We start from the raw sequence: 14,299 nt of genomic DNA, 5'->3' as shown, positions 1-14,299 counted from the left end.
GAAACTCATGATGTTGTAGTAATTGTGTTATAAGTGTTAAGTGTTATGTTTTGGAATTTGGTGATAACATGTTTGATTGCAATACCATTTCGAAACCCATGATGTTTTAGTAATTGTGTTATAAGTGTTAAGTGTTATGTTTTGGAATTTGGTGATAACATGTTTGATTGCAATACCATTTCGAAACCCATGATGTTGTAGTAATTGTGTTATAAGTGTTAAGTGTTATGTTTTGGAATTTGGTGATAACATGTTTGCTTGCAATACTATTTCGAAACTAATGATGTTGTAGCGATTGCGTTATCAGTGCTAAGTGTTAGGATTTGAGATTATGTATGAATGTGATTGAGTTAGTTATGAATTTTTGGAAAAATGATGAGGGAAATCGATTTCCCAATCGATTGGATGAGTTGCAGGAAGTTCACCATTTTGACCTAATCGATTTGCCAATCGATTGTATAAATATATCTTTCAAAATCTTTTAAGAAATCGATTTGGAAATCGATTGGCAGAGAGGCAGGAACTCAGCAAAACTGCCAAAATCGATTTGGAAATCGATTTGGCAACCCAGGGACTCATCAGAACTGACAAAATCGACTTAGAAATCGATTTGGTCATGCAGAAACTCAGCAGAACTGACCAAATCGATTTGGCAATCGATTGGCTCAGCAAAAGTCCTTATTTTGAGTTAGATAATCGATTGCTCAATTGATTTATCAATGCTTTGGTCAGTTATGTATTACTTGATGGTTTGAGAACTTCTTTTTGAGTTCATTGTTAATTGGCAAGCATTATATGAACTTTTAGCATATGGAAAATCCTTTTAAGGTGCATGCTTAGTTGAAAGGTTATTTTGTGCATTTAAAACTTAAATGTTATGTGTTATCTGTTAATTTCGGTTGGTGACCCTTTACAATTATTGTGGAAATCTGGGCTTTGCCCTCAGATGAGAGTCAGGACGATCCTACCGGTTCGTACCCTACGGACGGGAATGGAGATGGGAACGCTTGACTGCAACTACGTTAGTAGGATCTCACGGGGCGCGTGGAGATCACTCAGGGTGTATAGTTTTTTGGTAGGATGATCAGATTAGGTTGATGTATAGGGACTAGACGTCCTACTTTTTGGGTTGGAGTATTTTGATTTGGAAAACTGTACTTATACTAATATTGTCAGTTTGACATCTTATTTGAATGGGTCCCATGTACCATTTGTTGTTGTGTAAATGCTTTGGATTTATATTTGGAGAAACTTTTCCGCTGCTTGTAAATTATAATGACTCAATTATTTATCCAAAGGCATTTTCTTGTTTATTTCTCTGTTTCAGTTTAATTTCTTTTAAAAAAAAATACACAATCGCTTTGATTAAAATTGGTGTGTGACACCCTGCAATATATGGTGAACTCTATTAATTAATCCTAATTAACTCATACACATAAATACACACGAATTCAATTGGCTTTGTAACAACCTAATAAAATTAAATAAATAGTAATTATTGGTAGCATAATGTTTGAATTAAGTGCACTTCAATTTTAGACAAGAAATCAATGGTAATAGTGCAACGTAAATAGCTTATATGTTTATACATTTCCATTAGGCCTCTTGTTGTCACACCTATTTGTCATTCTTACACTCTCAAAATAATTTTCTAAGTCGTAAATTCCAAAATCTATCGGTGTTGAATTCATTACTGCCTCATGAGTTATTTCTTTTGCGAATTTAGAGATGTTAAGAAATAAAGCGCCTAAGGTAAGAGCTTTTCCCCATGGAAGGTTAGACTAGATATTAAATTAATAGTTTGTAAGATATTGATATATGTCTTGATGTCTTAAAAGAAAAATGTTGATTTTTGTTTGCCTTGAAGAATTTAACTATAATATTTTATTTTATGAGTAATATGTTTGCTTTGATAAACTTAATTATAAAATTTTGATTTTATTATTATAACATGAGTAATATACTTGATGTCATATATTTGATATAAAACTGTTATTTTTGTGTTGTTTATGTGTATTTAATTATAAGGTTACGATTTATATTATGATCTCATGCGTAATATGTTTGTTATGATGTTTTTAATTTAAAGTTTCGATTTTTGTGCTATTTTGTTTTCAAAGTTTTGATTTTTAAGAAATCTATATGAATATGTTGATTTTTAATTAAAAAGTTTTAATTTTTAATTATGATAACATGATTAAGTTGATTTTTGTGATGTGTTTAATGGTAAACCTTGATTTCTATGCCTAAATGACTAATAATGGGTGAAAATTTATAGTAGGAGAAATAAAGTTTATATTTGTATGTGTTTTTTGTTATTTGAGTTTTTTGTTATTTGTGGTTGCCTAACTGGCTGGTGATTTGTGTTCTAAATAATGTTATCTTTGTGGTTGCCTAAGTGGCTGGTGATTTGTGTTTTAAATATTGTTATCTTGGTGGTTGCCTAAGTGGCTGGTGATTTGTCTGATTATCCAAGTGGTTGGTGATATGTATCTTTTGAGCATCATTATCATTTCATGACATATCATATGCATCTTTGTGGACGCCTGTGTGGCTGGTTTAATTTTCTCCATTGGTATGGGGGACTTCTGTGTGGACGCCTGTGTGGCTGGTTTAATTTTCTCCATTGGTATGGGGGACTTCTGTGTGGACGCCTGTGTGGCTGGTTTAATTTTCTCCATTGGTATGGGTGACTTCTGTGTGGACGCCTGTGTGACTGGTTATATCCGGATCATATATATTTAGGAGCATGCATAACTTGCATAAATTTTATTGTTATTTTCATTTTGATCCAATCATTTTAGTAAATTTCGTTACGTTCTTTTCCAAAAAAGAATATATCAACTCATTTTCTGATGCAACTTCAAATTATTACATGATAAACTACTCCTTAGAAAAAATAAATTATAGTTGTTTCTAAAAGAAAACATATTTTTAAGTCATCTTTGGATAAAAAAATTGGGGCGTTACACTTTTTGTTGCAATATAAACTTTATTCAATTAAATTTGTTTTTAGTTTAACTATTTATTTTCTTTTATGCTTTAGCAGCTATTGGTATCATTGGACCATTACAATATTTTGAATCGAAAAATAAGCGTTTACAAACTTTTCAAGAATCTGATTCTGATGAAGAGGTAAATAATTGTAATTTTTATATGTAAGAGTTTTTTTTTGTTATTAATCGTGACTTTATAATTATAAATAACTAATATAATACACATATCAATTTTTTTAAAGATCTTAGAGAATATCATTCAATGACTTGCAACTTCATAAAATATTATTTCGTATAAGCATAAGAAATAATATGGGATGTTTATTGTAGTAATGTGGGATCATTTGAAATGCTTTGGATATTGAGTTAGAAAATATTTTGATTTGTAATATTTTATGATTTGGATTTAAGATATTTACAAAATTTTTAAATTTAATCACAACAATAACAATTATTTATCGATGTATTTTTTGTTAAAACGTTGGTAACAATTATTTGCAAATTTCTTCGTTATCACTCTCCCTCTCTCACGTATGTACTCTTTCTACGTAACTTTCTCTTTGTTACTGCTTTAGGTTTAGTTTAGTTTTAATATTACATGTATGTTTACTTTCTTTATACTCAGGTATATGTTTACTTAGTAAACAATGAGTTGGACAAGGTCCACTTATTATTTTTATTATTATTCTCTCACTAAAAAAATATTTTATATAAAAAAAATTAAAAATAAAGGTTTAACTTTTTAATTTCTCCTAAAAACAAAAAATAAAAATAACAAAAAATATTAAAATTAATTGAGATGAGACATTTTATTAATCTTAAATATTTATAACATTTGAGTTGTGACAACTTGATGATCTAAAATTCCAAAATAATCATAATCTTTAATAAATTGGATAAGTTGTGACAACTCTGTGATCTTCAACATTTTCAACTAAATTCAAACAAACAACCGAACATACTCATAAGAATCAATTTCTCAAATTCAGTGTCTTTTTCCTTCATCAAATCAATAACTTTTTTTAACCAAATTCAAATTTTCGCAACAAAGTGTATTTCTTTAAAAGCAATAAACACATCCGCATTTTCTACACAAGAACTACTTAACTTTGATTTCTCCATCGCAGAGGAAGATACGTAAGAGCAAGATCGCACTCTTGTCAAACATAATATTAAATTTTTCTTTTTTCCTCTATGTTTTAAATATATTTTTATGATTAGATTATTTCCATAAAAAAAATATATTGCATTTTAAAAAGGAGAAATAAATTTATATAAGTTAATATTAATTTTGCACAATTAATTATAGATAACCGTATTTTATCGGATGTTGTAGGGTGCTAATTGTAACACCCCAACTTTTAACAGCGCGAGTGTATTTTTTTTTCAAAACAAAGAAATAAAGAAATAAATACTTTTGGATAAATATTTAAGTTGTAACACAACGACAAAAGTCAACAACATTTACAAGCAGCGGAAATAGTTTGAAATAAATATCCAAAGTATTTAAAGCATCAAAATGCACCAGGGCGGCTATGAGGTCTATTAGACATAGCTCATACCCCTGGGGTATTCTTGGCAGACACATGTACAATAGCACTGCCCAAGAATCTTAACTTCCCCACGTCACATCAAAAAGTGGTACATGGACCCATAAAAATAAAAGTCTAGCTGACAATATTGGTATAGGTACAGTCTTCCAACATACAATAAATACATCCAAAAAAGAAAGACCTATAGTCCCTATACAACTGTCTAATATGATCATGACTCAAAAAACTTTACAACTTGGGTGATCTCCACGCGCCCCGCAAGATCCTCCTGACACAGCTCCAATCAGGTGTGTCCAACCTACCTTTCCATCTACAAGGTACTAACCAGTGGGAAGATCTTGGTTCTCATATGAGGGAAAAGCCCAGATTTCCACAATAATTGTAAAGGGTCACCAACCGAAATTAACAATTAACATATAGCATTTAGATTTCAATGCATAAAATAACCTTTCAACTTAGCATGCACCTTGAAAGGGTTTGCATATGCCAAACATGCATAAACATGCATAAACAAAGTTGAAAAATGAGGTTTTAAACAAAACTGCATGTTGTATTCGAATACAGCATCTATGTATTCGAATACAAGGCTGTTTCAGAAGTCAGTAGCAAAAATAGCATAGATGTATTCGACTACAGCCTTGTGTATTCGACTAAACAGAAGTCAGTAGCCAAATCAAGATGGTTGTATTTGACTACAGCTCAGTGTATTTGACTACCACATCAGAAAAATGCAGGATTCAGTTTTGAAACGTTTCCAAAAGGTTTCGCAATCGATCCATATTTACACACAAATCCAAACAATCACACTTAGCAATTATGGCACAATCACAACAACAATTTGAGTTTACACACGCAATCATAACCTTGAATCAAACATGACTCGCGAGGTTTCACAATCAATCAACACTTGTACACAAATCCAAACAATCACACTTAGCAATTATGTCATAATCACAACAACAACTTGAGTTTACACACACAATCATAACATTAAATCAAGCATGACTCGCGTGCCAAGCACCTAATGCAATATGTATATGCCAAAATGCATGGACTCAGAATTCCAATCAAAACCCTCCTCGAAGGGCCGTAAATCATAATTGTATCGCCTATCACAGACCGAAGTACTAAATTACTGAGGTGCCACATATCACGGGTCAGCACGATTTACTAAAAACGTAAATCGTAAATGTACCGCCTATCATAGGCCGAAGTACTATTTACCGAGGTGCCACCTATCACGGGTCAACACGATTTACCAAAAATATGTAGTCTATCGCGGACCCTACACGGCGCGACAATCCCTGCAAGGATAAGATGAACCAACAAATCACATGGCATCATCTCGTGGCCCATCCGGCCACCACTATCACCATGGCCCATCCGGTCGCCATGTACAATGAAATGCATGAGCATGCCCTGACTCTATCCACGACAATCATTAAGTAAATGCAGATATTAAAAGATTCCAAATTTTTAATAGTTATTTAACTCTAATGATTTTCGCGACAATCATTAAGTAAATGCAGATATTAAAAGATTCCTCATTTTTAATACTCATTTAACTCTAACGATTTTCAAATTTCACACAAAGCATACTCAAACATTTATTTTCCACCACACACATCATATTTAATCCACAATTTACATTAAATTCGATCAATTCAAAAACCACAAAATCCACACCAAGTTCAATCATCAATCACCACAAATTTCCACAAAACTCGAACATAACACATGTCAAACTAATTTTCACAAACCACAACTCAAACACATCAAATTTTTTTTCCTCAACAACACATATAGATGAATCAAATTCCTTTTCCACAAAAACACTCATCAATTTCACCAAAAACCCAACTCCAAACTTTCACCCATAAAAGTATTAAATTCATTTTCCCTAAATCTACACTTCAAACCCAACAAATTTATTTTCCACACAACCACAAATAAGTCCCTAAATGCAAACTAAAAGTTTGGAAGGAGCCCTTACCTTAACGAACGTGATTACGATACCGTAATTAATTCCAGTAAAAATTGCGCTCGCGTCGCCTCTTCCAAAGTTAGCTCACTAGCACCACAACATGGAGATGAGCAACTTTCCCTTCTGTCACTTCTTGAAATGAAGCTTAGAAGTTGAAGAAAAATGGAGGTTTGAGTTTGAGTGGTTTTTGGTTTACGCTAACAGAGAAGAAAAAAAAAGAAGGTTTCTCGCGAAGGAAATGTTTTCGGTTTTTCTATTTGTTTTCCTTCATTTCTTTTTCTTTCTTTTTCTCTCCTTTTTCTTTTCTCTTTCCTTTTTTCCTTCCCAATATATACACACGCACGCGCGCGCGCGCGCGCGCACACACACACACACCATATATATCTCCTTTTTCTTTTCAATTTTCTTTTTTCCTTCCCAATATATACATACATATATATATAACAAATATCTAGAAATATCTAGATATTTATCAAAATTACCATTTCACCCTCCACTTCTCAAACCACCTTTTTCAGAAAAATATCTTCTCTCACCGCAATTCAATTGGCAGATGAACTTTTCTAAAAAACGCTGCATCTCAAAAAAAATTCTTTTCGACAATAGATTAATCGTAAATCAATAAAATTATTCCTCGACGAATAAATTTTATCGGGGGTCCAAAAAGATATTTTTTTGGGCACTAAACTCACAAAATATCAATAACTTGGCTAAAAAGCCTCAGAGTTCAACATAAAAACACACCAAAATACATAAATTAGAATTTAAAACTATGGGTCTTACACTAATATCTTCCCTACGTATAATCGACTCCCGAACTCAAAATTTGGTTTCAATGACCATTTTTCTTTTTTTAAGGGTTTCTCAATATTTTTCATATTCTAAAAAAAAAAACTATGGTGCAGACTCCATTGAATTCGAGAAACACTCGAAATTTTAGGTCGTGACTCCACAGGTGACCTTTAGAGAGTCAAGTCTAACATAATTAATTGTGCAAAACTTTTTGCTTTTTCTATATTTGTTTGTTTTTCATTTTCTTGTACTTTATTATTTCTTAATAAGTATTAGTTGTTATTATAATATTCTTTTAAACTAGTAGATCATTTTATTTTATTTTATGTTTCTTTATTTTATTATTATTATTATTATTATTATTATTATTATTATTTTCTTTTTGTATATGTTTTATAAGCATTATAAAGTTATTGAATTATGTTTATTCCACATCCTACACTTTTACTAAGGCACACACTTATAAGTGAGACCCAATACCCGAGCCTGAGTGAAGCTTAAGTTTAGTTAGGGGCTTAGTGGTAATCATTTTAGATGTAAATCCTATTTGGTTATCTCGAAGATCTCGTCTAGAGTGTGACTCCATTAGAAATACATGTATTTTGGATGTACTTTCTATTTGTAGTGATGTTTCAATACAAGTACCTAGCTCTAGAGACCAATAACTTTTAGGATTGTAACCCGCTCAGGGAAATATTCAAGAATTTAGAAGCTTATAGACTTTAATATTTCTCCAATCTTGGATATAATGCATCTAAGTCATGTCCTAGCCTTCTTGCTTTTAAATGGCATCATTGTTTTTTTACCATCCAACGTCAGTATACCTATCAATTTTTCTTTGTTGCATCCATGAAAATAGCTTTCATCATTAATGATAAAATTAAATGTTTTTATAGTACCGTGCATTCCCTTCATGCGTTAAAAATTATTTTCAGAATATCATACAATATTCATAATTATTCATTTTTATGTAGGTCCATTAGAGAACCATTGAATTCTAAGCTAGGTTGTCGGTATCTCTTTGAAAATGGAATCCTACAATGAAACCATTATCCCAGGGTTAAGGAAAAATCTTAGTGTGAAAACCAAAAATCCTCAGGTTAACAGTTTAAGAAGACTTTGTAGCTTATTGGAGCTTAATCACCAGTTAACCTTTACTAAGAAATACGAAAAGATTCTTGATTTATTGGACGTGGACGTACAAATAGGGGTTATTACCGCTTTGGCTCAATTCTACGACTCTCCTTTGAGATGTTTCACCTTTCAAGACTTCCAACTTGCGCCTACTTTGGAAGAGTTTGGACCAATTTTAGGCTACTCCCTAGAAAAAGGGAAACCTTATCGTTACATGGGGAATTATCCATCCACAACCAAAGTAGTTGAAATGCTAAGGGTTTAAGAGGAAAAGTTTATTAGTCAAATAAGAAAGGGACTTCTGGTTTTCTAAGGAGTTCTTTTGAAGAATGAGCTCATCATTTAGCTAAGGCCAAAGATTGGAGTGCTTTTATAAAGGTGTTAGCTCTCACCATTTATGGGGTTGTTCTATTCCCATGTGATTAAGAAACTATAGATTTAGCAGCAATCAATGTCTTCCTGGCTTTGAAGAATAGAGGAGAAAATCCTACAACATCCGTCCTCACTAATGTATACTATACACTTAACTATTGTCATGAGAAAAAAGGCAGGTGCATTTTCTGCTATGTGGCATGTTCCCCAATGTGCTACTTATGGGGACTAGAGGTTGTGTGAATTATAACTGAGTATTGACTTTGAGACAACTTGGGTATCCTATAAAGGGGAACCAATTCCAAAATTGATAACCCCTTTTATTCTTTATGACATGGGTCCAAAAAACATTGAAGATTTGAGGAGAGTACGCCAATCTTGGAATACGATAATCAGAAAAGGGAAGGAACTAGGAAGTAGAAGTTGTGGTGTAGATGATTGCTACCGATAATGGGTTAAGAGTAAGGTCCAAGATATTAAGCAACCTTTTCGTCATACATCTAAGGCGGCTAATGAAATACCGATGCAGCCCACTATTGTTAGTGAAGAGATTAAGAGGTTGCAAGCATCAATTCTAGAGGCGGAAGATGAAAAGATGAATTTGTAAGAAGAATTGATGGTAGTCCATTGAGCATATGAGACTGTCTAATTGGAAAATGAGCGTAAGACAATTTCCCTTTAAAGATCAAATAAGAGGGTGAAGGTGGAGGAGGATTAAAAACTCAATCTTCAATGCAGTTTAAGAGCCTCTAGCGAGTCTTTATTTTTTAGATGACAAGAAAGAGATCAAGCACAAGAGGAGATTGAGAAAATGGTTGAAAGATTCAAAAATCAGTGAGAGAAATGCAAAAAGACAATTAGAAGATTTGAAAAAGTAGTTGGAGAGAGTGTTATTAGAATATAAGACAAGGATAGAAGAAGAAAAGATGGAAAAACAAGAAGTTGTTGCTATGTACTGAGATGCGTGGTAGAAGGAACAAGAGGAAGCAAATATGTTAAGAAACCGAATGATGGATCAAGTGGAAGCAATAGAGATGCTTGGGCAAGAAGGGATAATGCGGATGGTTAGTTGTGAAAAACTCACTTTCGTAGCCAACCAAGCAATCAAAAGGGTCCCCATACTCATAAGGAAAACAGAAGCAAGCATAGTTCCATATGCCACACCTGCTGAGATTATTACTTACATTCAACATTGTAATAGTTTGATAGAAGCAATGAATGGTTTAATTCGCCGAGAGCGATGAAACAATGTATTTCATATATAGATAAAAATGTTCCACTTGTACCTTTTTAACTATCAATGAACGAGCTTGTCCTAAAAATCATATGACCATGTATTGTAAAAAAATGGTTTCTCATGCTCATAATGAAAAACTTCTCATTCATTTTTTTTCAAGACAATTTGAGTGGGACATCATTAAGTTGGTATATGCATCTCGAGCGAAATTGAATCTGTTGATGGAAAGACTTGGTTAGTGCCTTCTAGAAACAATATAGGTACACCATTGACATGGCCCCTGATAGGATGCAATTGCAAAATTCGTTAAAAAATGACAATTAAACATTCAAAGAATATGCACAACGGTGGAGAGAAGTGGCATCGCAAGTAGATCCTTCTTTATCTGAAAGGGAAATGGTTGGTATGTTTATGGAGACTCTCTAGTCGCCCTTTTATGATAAGATGGTTGGGAATATGTAATCAAACTTTTATGACATGGTCATTGATAGGAGATAAAGTAGAAGGTGGAATGAGGAGTGGTAAGATTGTATGGAGAACGAGTGGTTTGAAGAAACCACATACGAGATTCACAAAGAAGAAAGAAGGGGAAGCTAATGTTGTAATGGTAAACTCAATGGTCTCTTATCCTCCATCCATGAATTCTTATCGACCCCCAAGTTTTGAGCCCCTGATACCCCAAATTCCCTGCATTCCGTATCCATATGTGATTGTGGCCTCACCAGCACCATACTCCCAATATCACCATTCAAGGCCACCTTTTTATCAACCATCTCTGGTCCAACCACCACCTGTCACGTTTTCCCAAAAACCAACGAAATCAAAATACAAACCCGAATCAATACAAACCACCAGTCAATCGAATACCATGCAGAATTCAATGGTAGTCCATAGACCAATGAAACCTCTAGAACCACCATTTTGAAAATGGTACAACCCAAACACCAAATGTGAATACCATGCAAGAGACGTATGACATTCCGTAGAAGATTGCCAAACCTTAAAATCTAAAGTGCAAGAACTGATTAATGTGAAATGGCTTATCTTTAAGGAAGACAATCCCAACGTAAGGAGTAATCCCTTGTCGAGCCACAAAATTACCTTTGTCAATGTCATTGAAGATGAGATAGACCAATATGAAAAAGATGGTCATGTGTTGACCATAGAGCCGTGAGTGGAAAATAATATTGGAAATCCTCTATAGAAAAGAGAATTTTACTCCAACTCCAACCCAGCCAAATCCAATAATTGTTCAAGCGCCAACCCCTTTTCCTTATGGAAATACCAAAGCGGCACCATGGAATTATGAAATCACGTCCAATTTTGTCAATAATCAATCAAGTGATAGCTTTGGACCTAAAGGAACTGATGTCACCAATATTTCAGGAATTAGTGGAATGACTTAGAGTGGTCGAATATACGCCCCTGAAAAACCTAAGAAAAAAGAGGGTCATGGAGAAAAAGGGAAAGAAGCTCTGAATCATGCCATAAAAAGATCAGAGACTTGCAAAAATACGGTGCCTAAAGAAGAAGCTAACAAATTTTTGAAGTTTATCAAGCAAAGTAAATATAAGGTGGTAGATCAACTAAATCAAACCCCTTCCAAGATATATGTTCTTTCTTTGTTATTAAACTCTAATGCGCATAGAAAGGTAGTGATGAACGTTTTAAAAGAGGCCCATGTTACTCATTATATTACTGTCGACCAATTTGATGGATTTGTCGGTAACATCATTGTTAGTAGTTGTTTGGGTTTTACCGATGGAGAATTACCAATTGAGGGGATAGAGCATAATAAAGCATTACACATCTTTGTGAAGTGTCATGATCATATTCTCGCACGAGTGCTAGTTGATAATGGTTCGTCATTAAATGTTATGCCAAAATCGACACTCTCAAAACTATTTGTTGATGAAGTCTGTATGAAGCCCAATGTTATGGTGGTGAAAGAATGTGATGAATCTAGGTGAGAAGTTGTTGGTGAGATGGATCTGCTTATTCAAATCGTTTGGAATAACTTTCCAAGTTATGGATATTAAACTAGTGTACAGTTGCCTTTTAGGGAGACCATGAATTCATGCTCCTGGAGCAGTGATATCCATTCTCCATCAACTTGAAGGATTGCCCATTGGCAAATGTTGTTATCAGAATACGACTTGGTGTATGTTACATAGAAGGCTATCAAAGGAAGCACACTAGTAGAGTATTTGGCCGAATAACTTGTAGAATATTATCAATCAATGCAATGTGAATTTCCAGATGAAGACATAATGACTTTATTTGAAGAGACTGAATCATCCGATAAAGAAAAATGGACGTTGGTGTTTGATGGTGCTTCTAATGCATTAGGGCATGGAATTGGGAGCCATTTTGATTTCCCTAGAGAACTAGTTCATTCTATTTACGGCTATATTGTGTTTTGATTGCACAAACAATATTGTAGAATATGAGGCATGTGTTATGGGAATTAAAGGAGCTATTGAATCAAAGGTAAAAGTTCTTGAGGTATATGGAGACTCATTGTTGGTCATCCATCAAACGAAAGGAGAGTGGGAAACGCAAGATTCCAAATTGATTACGTATCATACACATATCTAATAATTGACAAAACGCCTCGAAAAAATCATTTTTCACCATATTCCTCGAGAAGGAAGCCAATTAGCTGACACCCTAGCCACATTATCATCAATGTTCAAAATAAGCATCGATCAGGATGTGCCAGTCATAAAAATTCAACAAAAGGATAAGCCAACATATTGGTTATCAATAGAAGAAGAGCTTGACAGCAAGTCATGATTTTATGATATCAAATCCTATGTTAAGAAAAAGGAATATCCATTGGGTGTTTTAGAGAACGGCAAGAGGGTTTTGAGGAGGTTGTCAATGAACATATTCTTAAATGGTGATGTGCTTTATAGGAGAAATCATGATATGGTACTTCTCAGATGTGTGGATAAAATGGAAGCAGATAAAATCATTCAAGAGGTTCACAAAGGTTCTTTTGGAACTCATGCAAATGGGCACGCTATGGCAAGAAAAATCTTAAGGTCTGGCTACTATTGGTTGACCATGAAGTCTGATTGCTTTAGTTACATAAAGAAATGTCATAAATGTCAAATCTATGCTAATTAAGTACATGTACCACCCACATCTTTCAATGTTTTAACATCACCATGGCCATTTTCAATGTGGGGGTGAATGTTATTGGACTCATCGAGCCTAAGACTTCAAATGGGCACCGATTTATCCTAGTAGCTATTTATTATTTCACAAAATAGGTTGAAGCCGCTTCTTATGCCAATGTGACGAGGTGTGTGGTTGTCATATTCATCAAAAGAGAATTGATTTGTCGATATGGCTTGCCAAATAAGATTATCACTAATAACGTGACCAATCTGAATAACAAAATGATGAAGGAGTTGTGTGATAGTTTCAAAATTCAGCACCATAATTCTTCGCCATATCGTCCGAAAATGAATGGGGCTATAGAAGAAACAAATAAGAATATGAATAAAATCATACAAAAGATGGTATAGACATATAAGGATTGGCACAAAATGTTTCTCTTTGCAATACATGGCTATAGAACCTCTGTTCGCACCTAAATAGGGCAACTCTTTTCTCGTTGGCGTATTGAAGAAAGCGGTACTTCCCGTTGAATTTGTAATTCCATCGATTAAAGTCTTGATGGAAACAAAACTAGAAGAGGTAGAGTGGGTTCAATCACGATATAACCAATTGAATCTCATAGAAGAAAAAAGAATGATAGCTTTGTGTCATGGCCAGCTATATAAAAAAAGAATGTTAGCTTTTTTTCAATGCCCATAATAAAGGATTCCTGTGGAAAATGGACTCCGAATTACGAATGACCATATGTTGTGAAAAAAGTTTTCTTTAGGGGAGCTCTAATACTCGCATAAATGGATGGAGATGAGTTTCCACTTCCAGTAAATTTAAATGCAGTAAAAACATATTATGCTTGAAAAAAAATGATTGAAAAAATAGGCTTGCTAGGTTGAAAACTTGAAAAGGCGACCTAGGCAAAAATTAGAGCATCTCAATGGATTGAAAACTCGGTAGAGTGGTATGTGTAAAAGATAGGGATTAAAAAAAAATCAAGCGATTCAAACTAGGACAATTATTATTCTTGGAAGCTGGCCAATAGGAATCCTAAATTATAAGAATGACTAGAGTTTGTTATTCCTTCAACTGAAGATAAACACACTCATCC

This window comes from Cicer arietinum, chromosome 5, assembly GCF_000331145.2.
Source record: "Cicer arietinum cultivar CDC Frontier isolate Library 1 chromosome 5, Cicar.CDCFrontier_v2.0, whole genome shotgun sequence".
NCBI lineage: Eukaryota > Viridiplantae > Streptophyta > Magnoliopsida > Fabales > Fabaceae > Cicer > Cicer arietinum.
Note: the sequence above shows the minus strand (reverse complement) of the source record.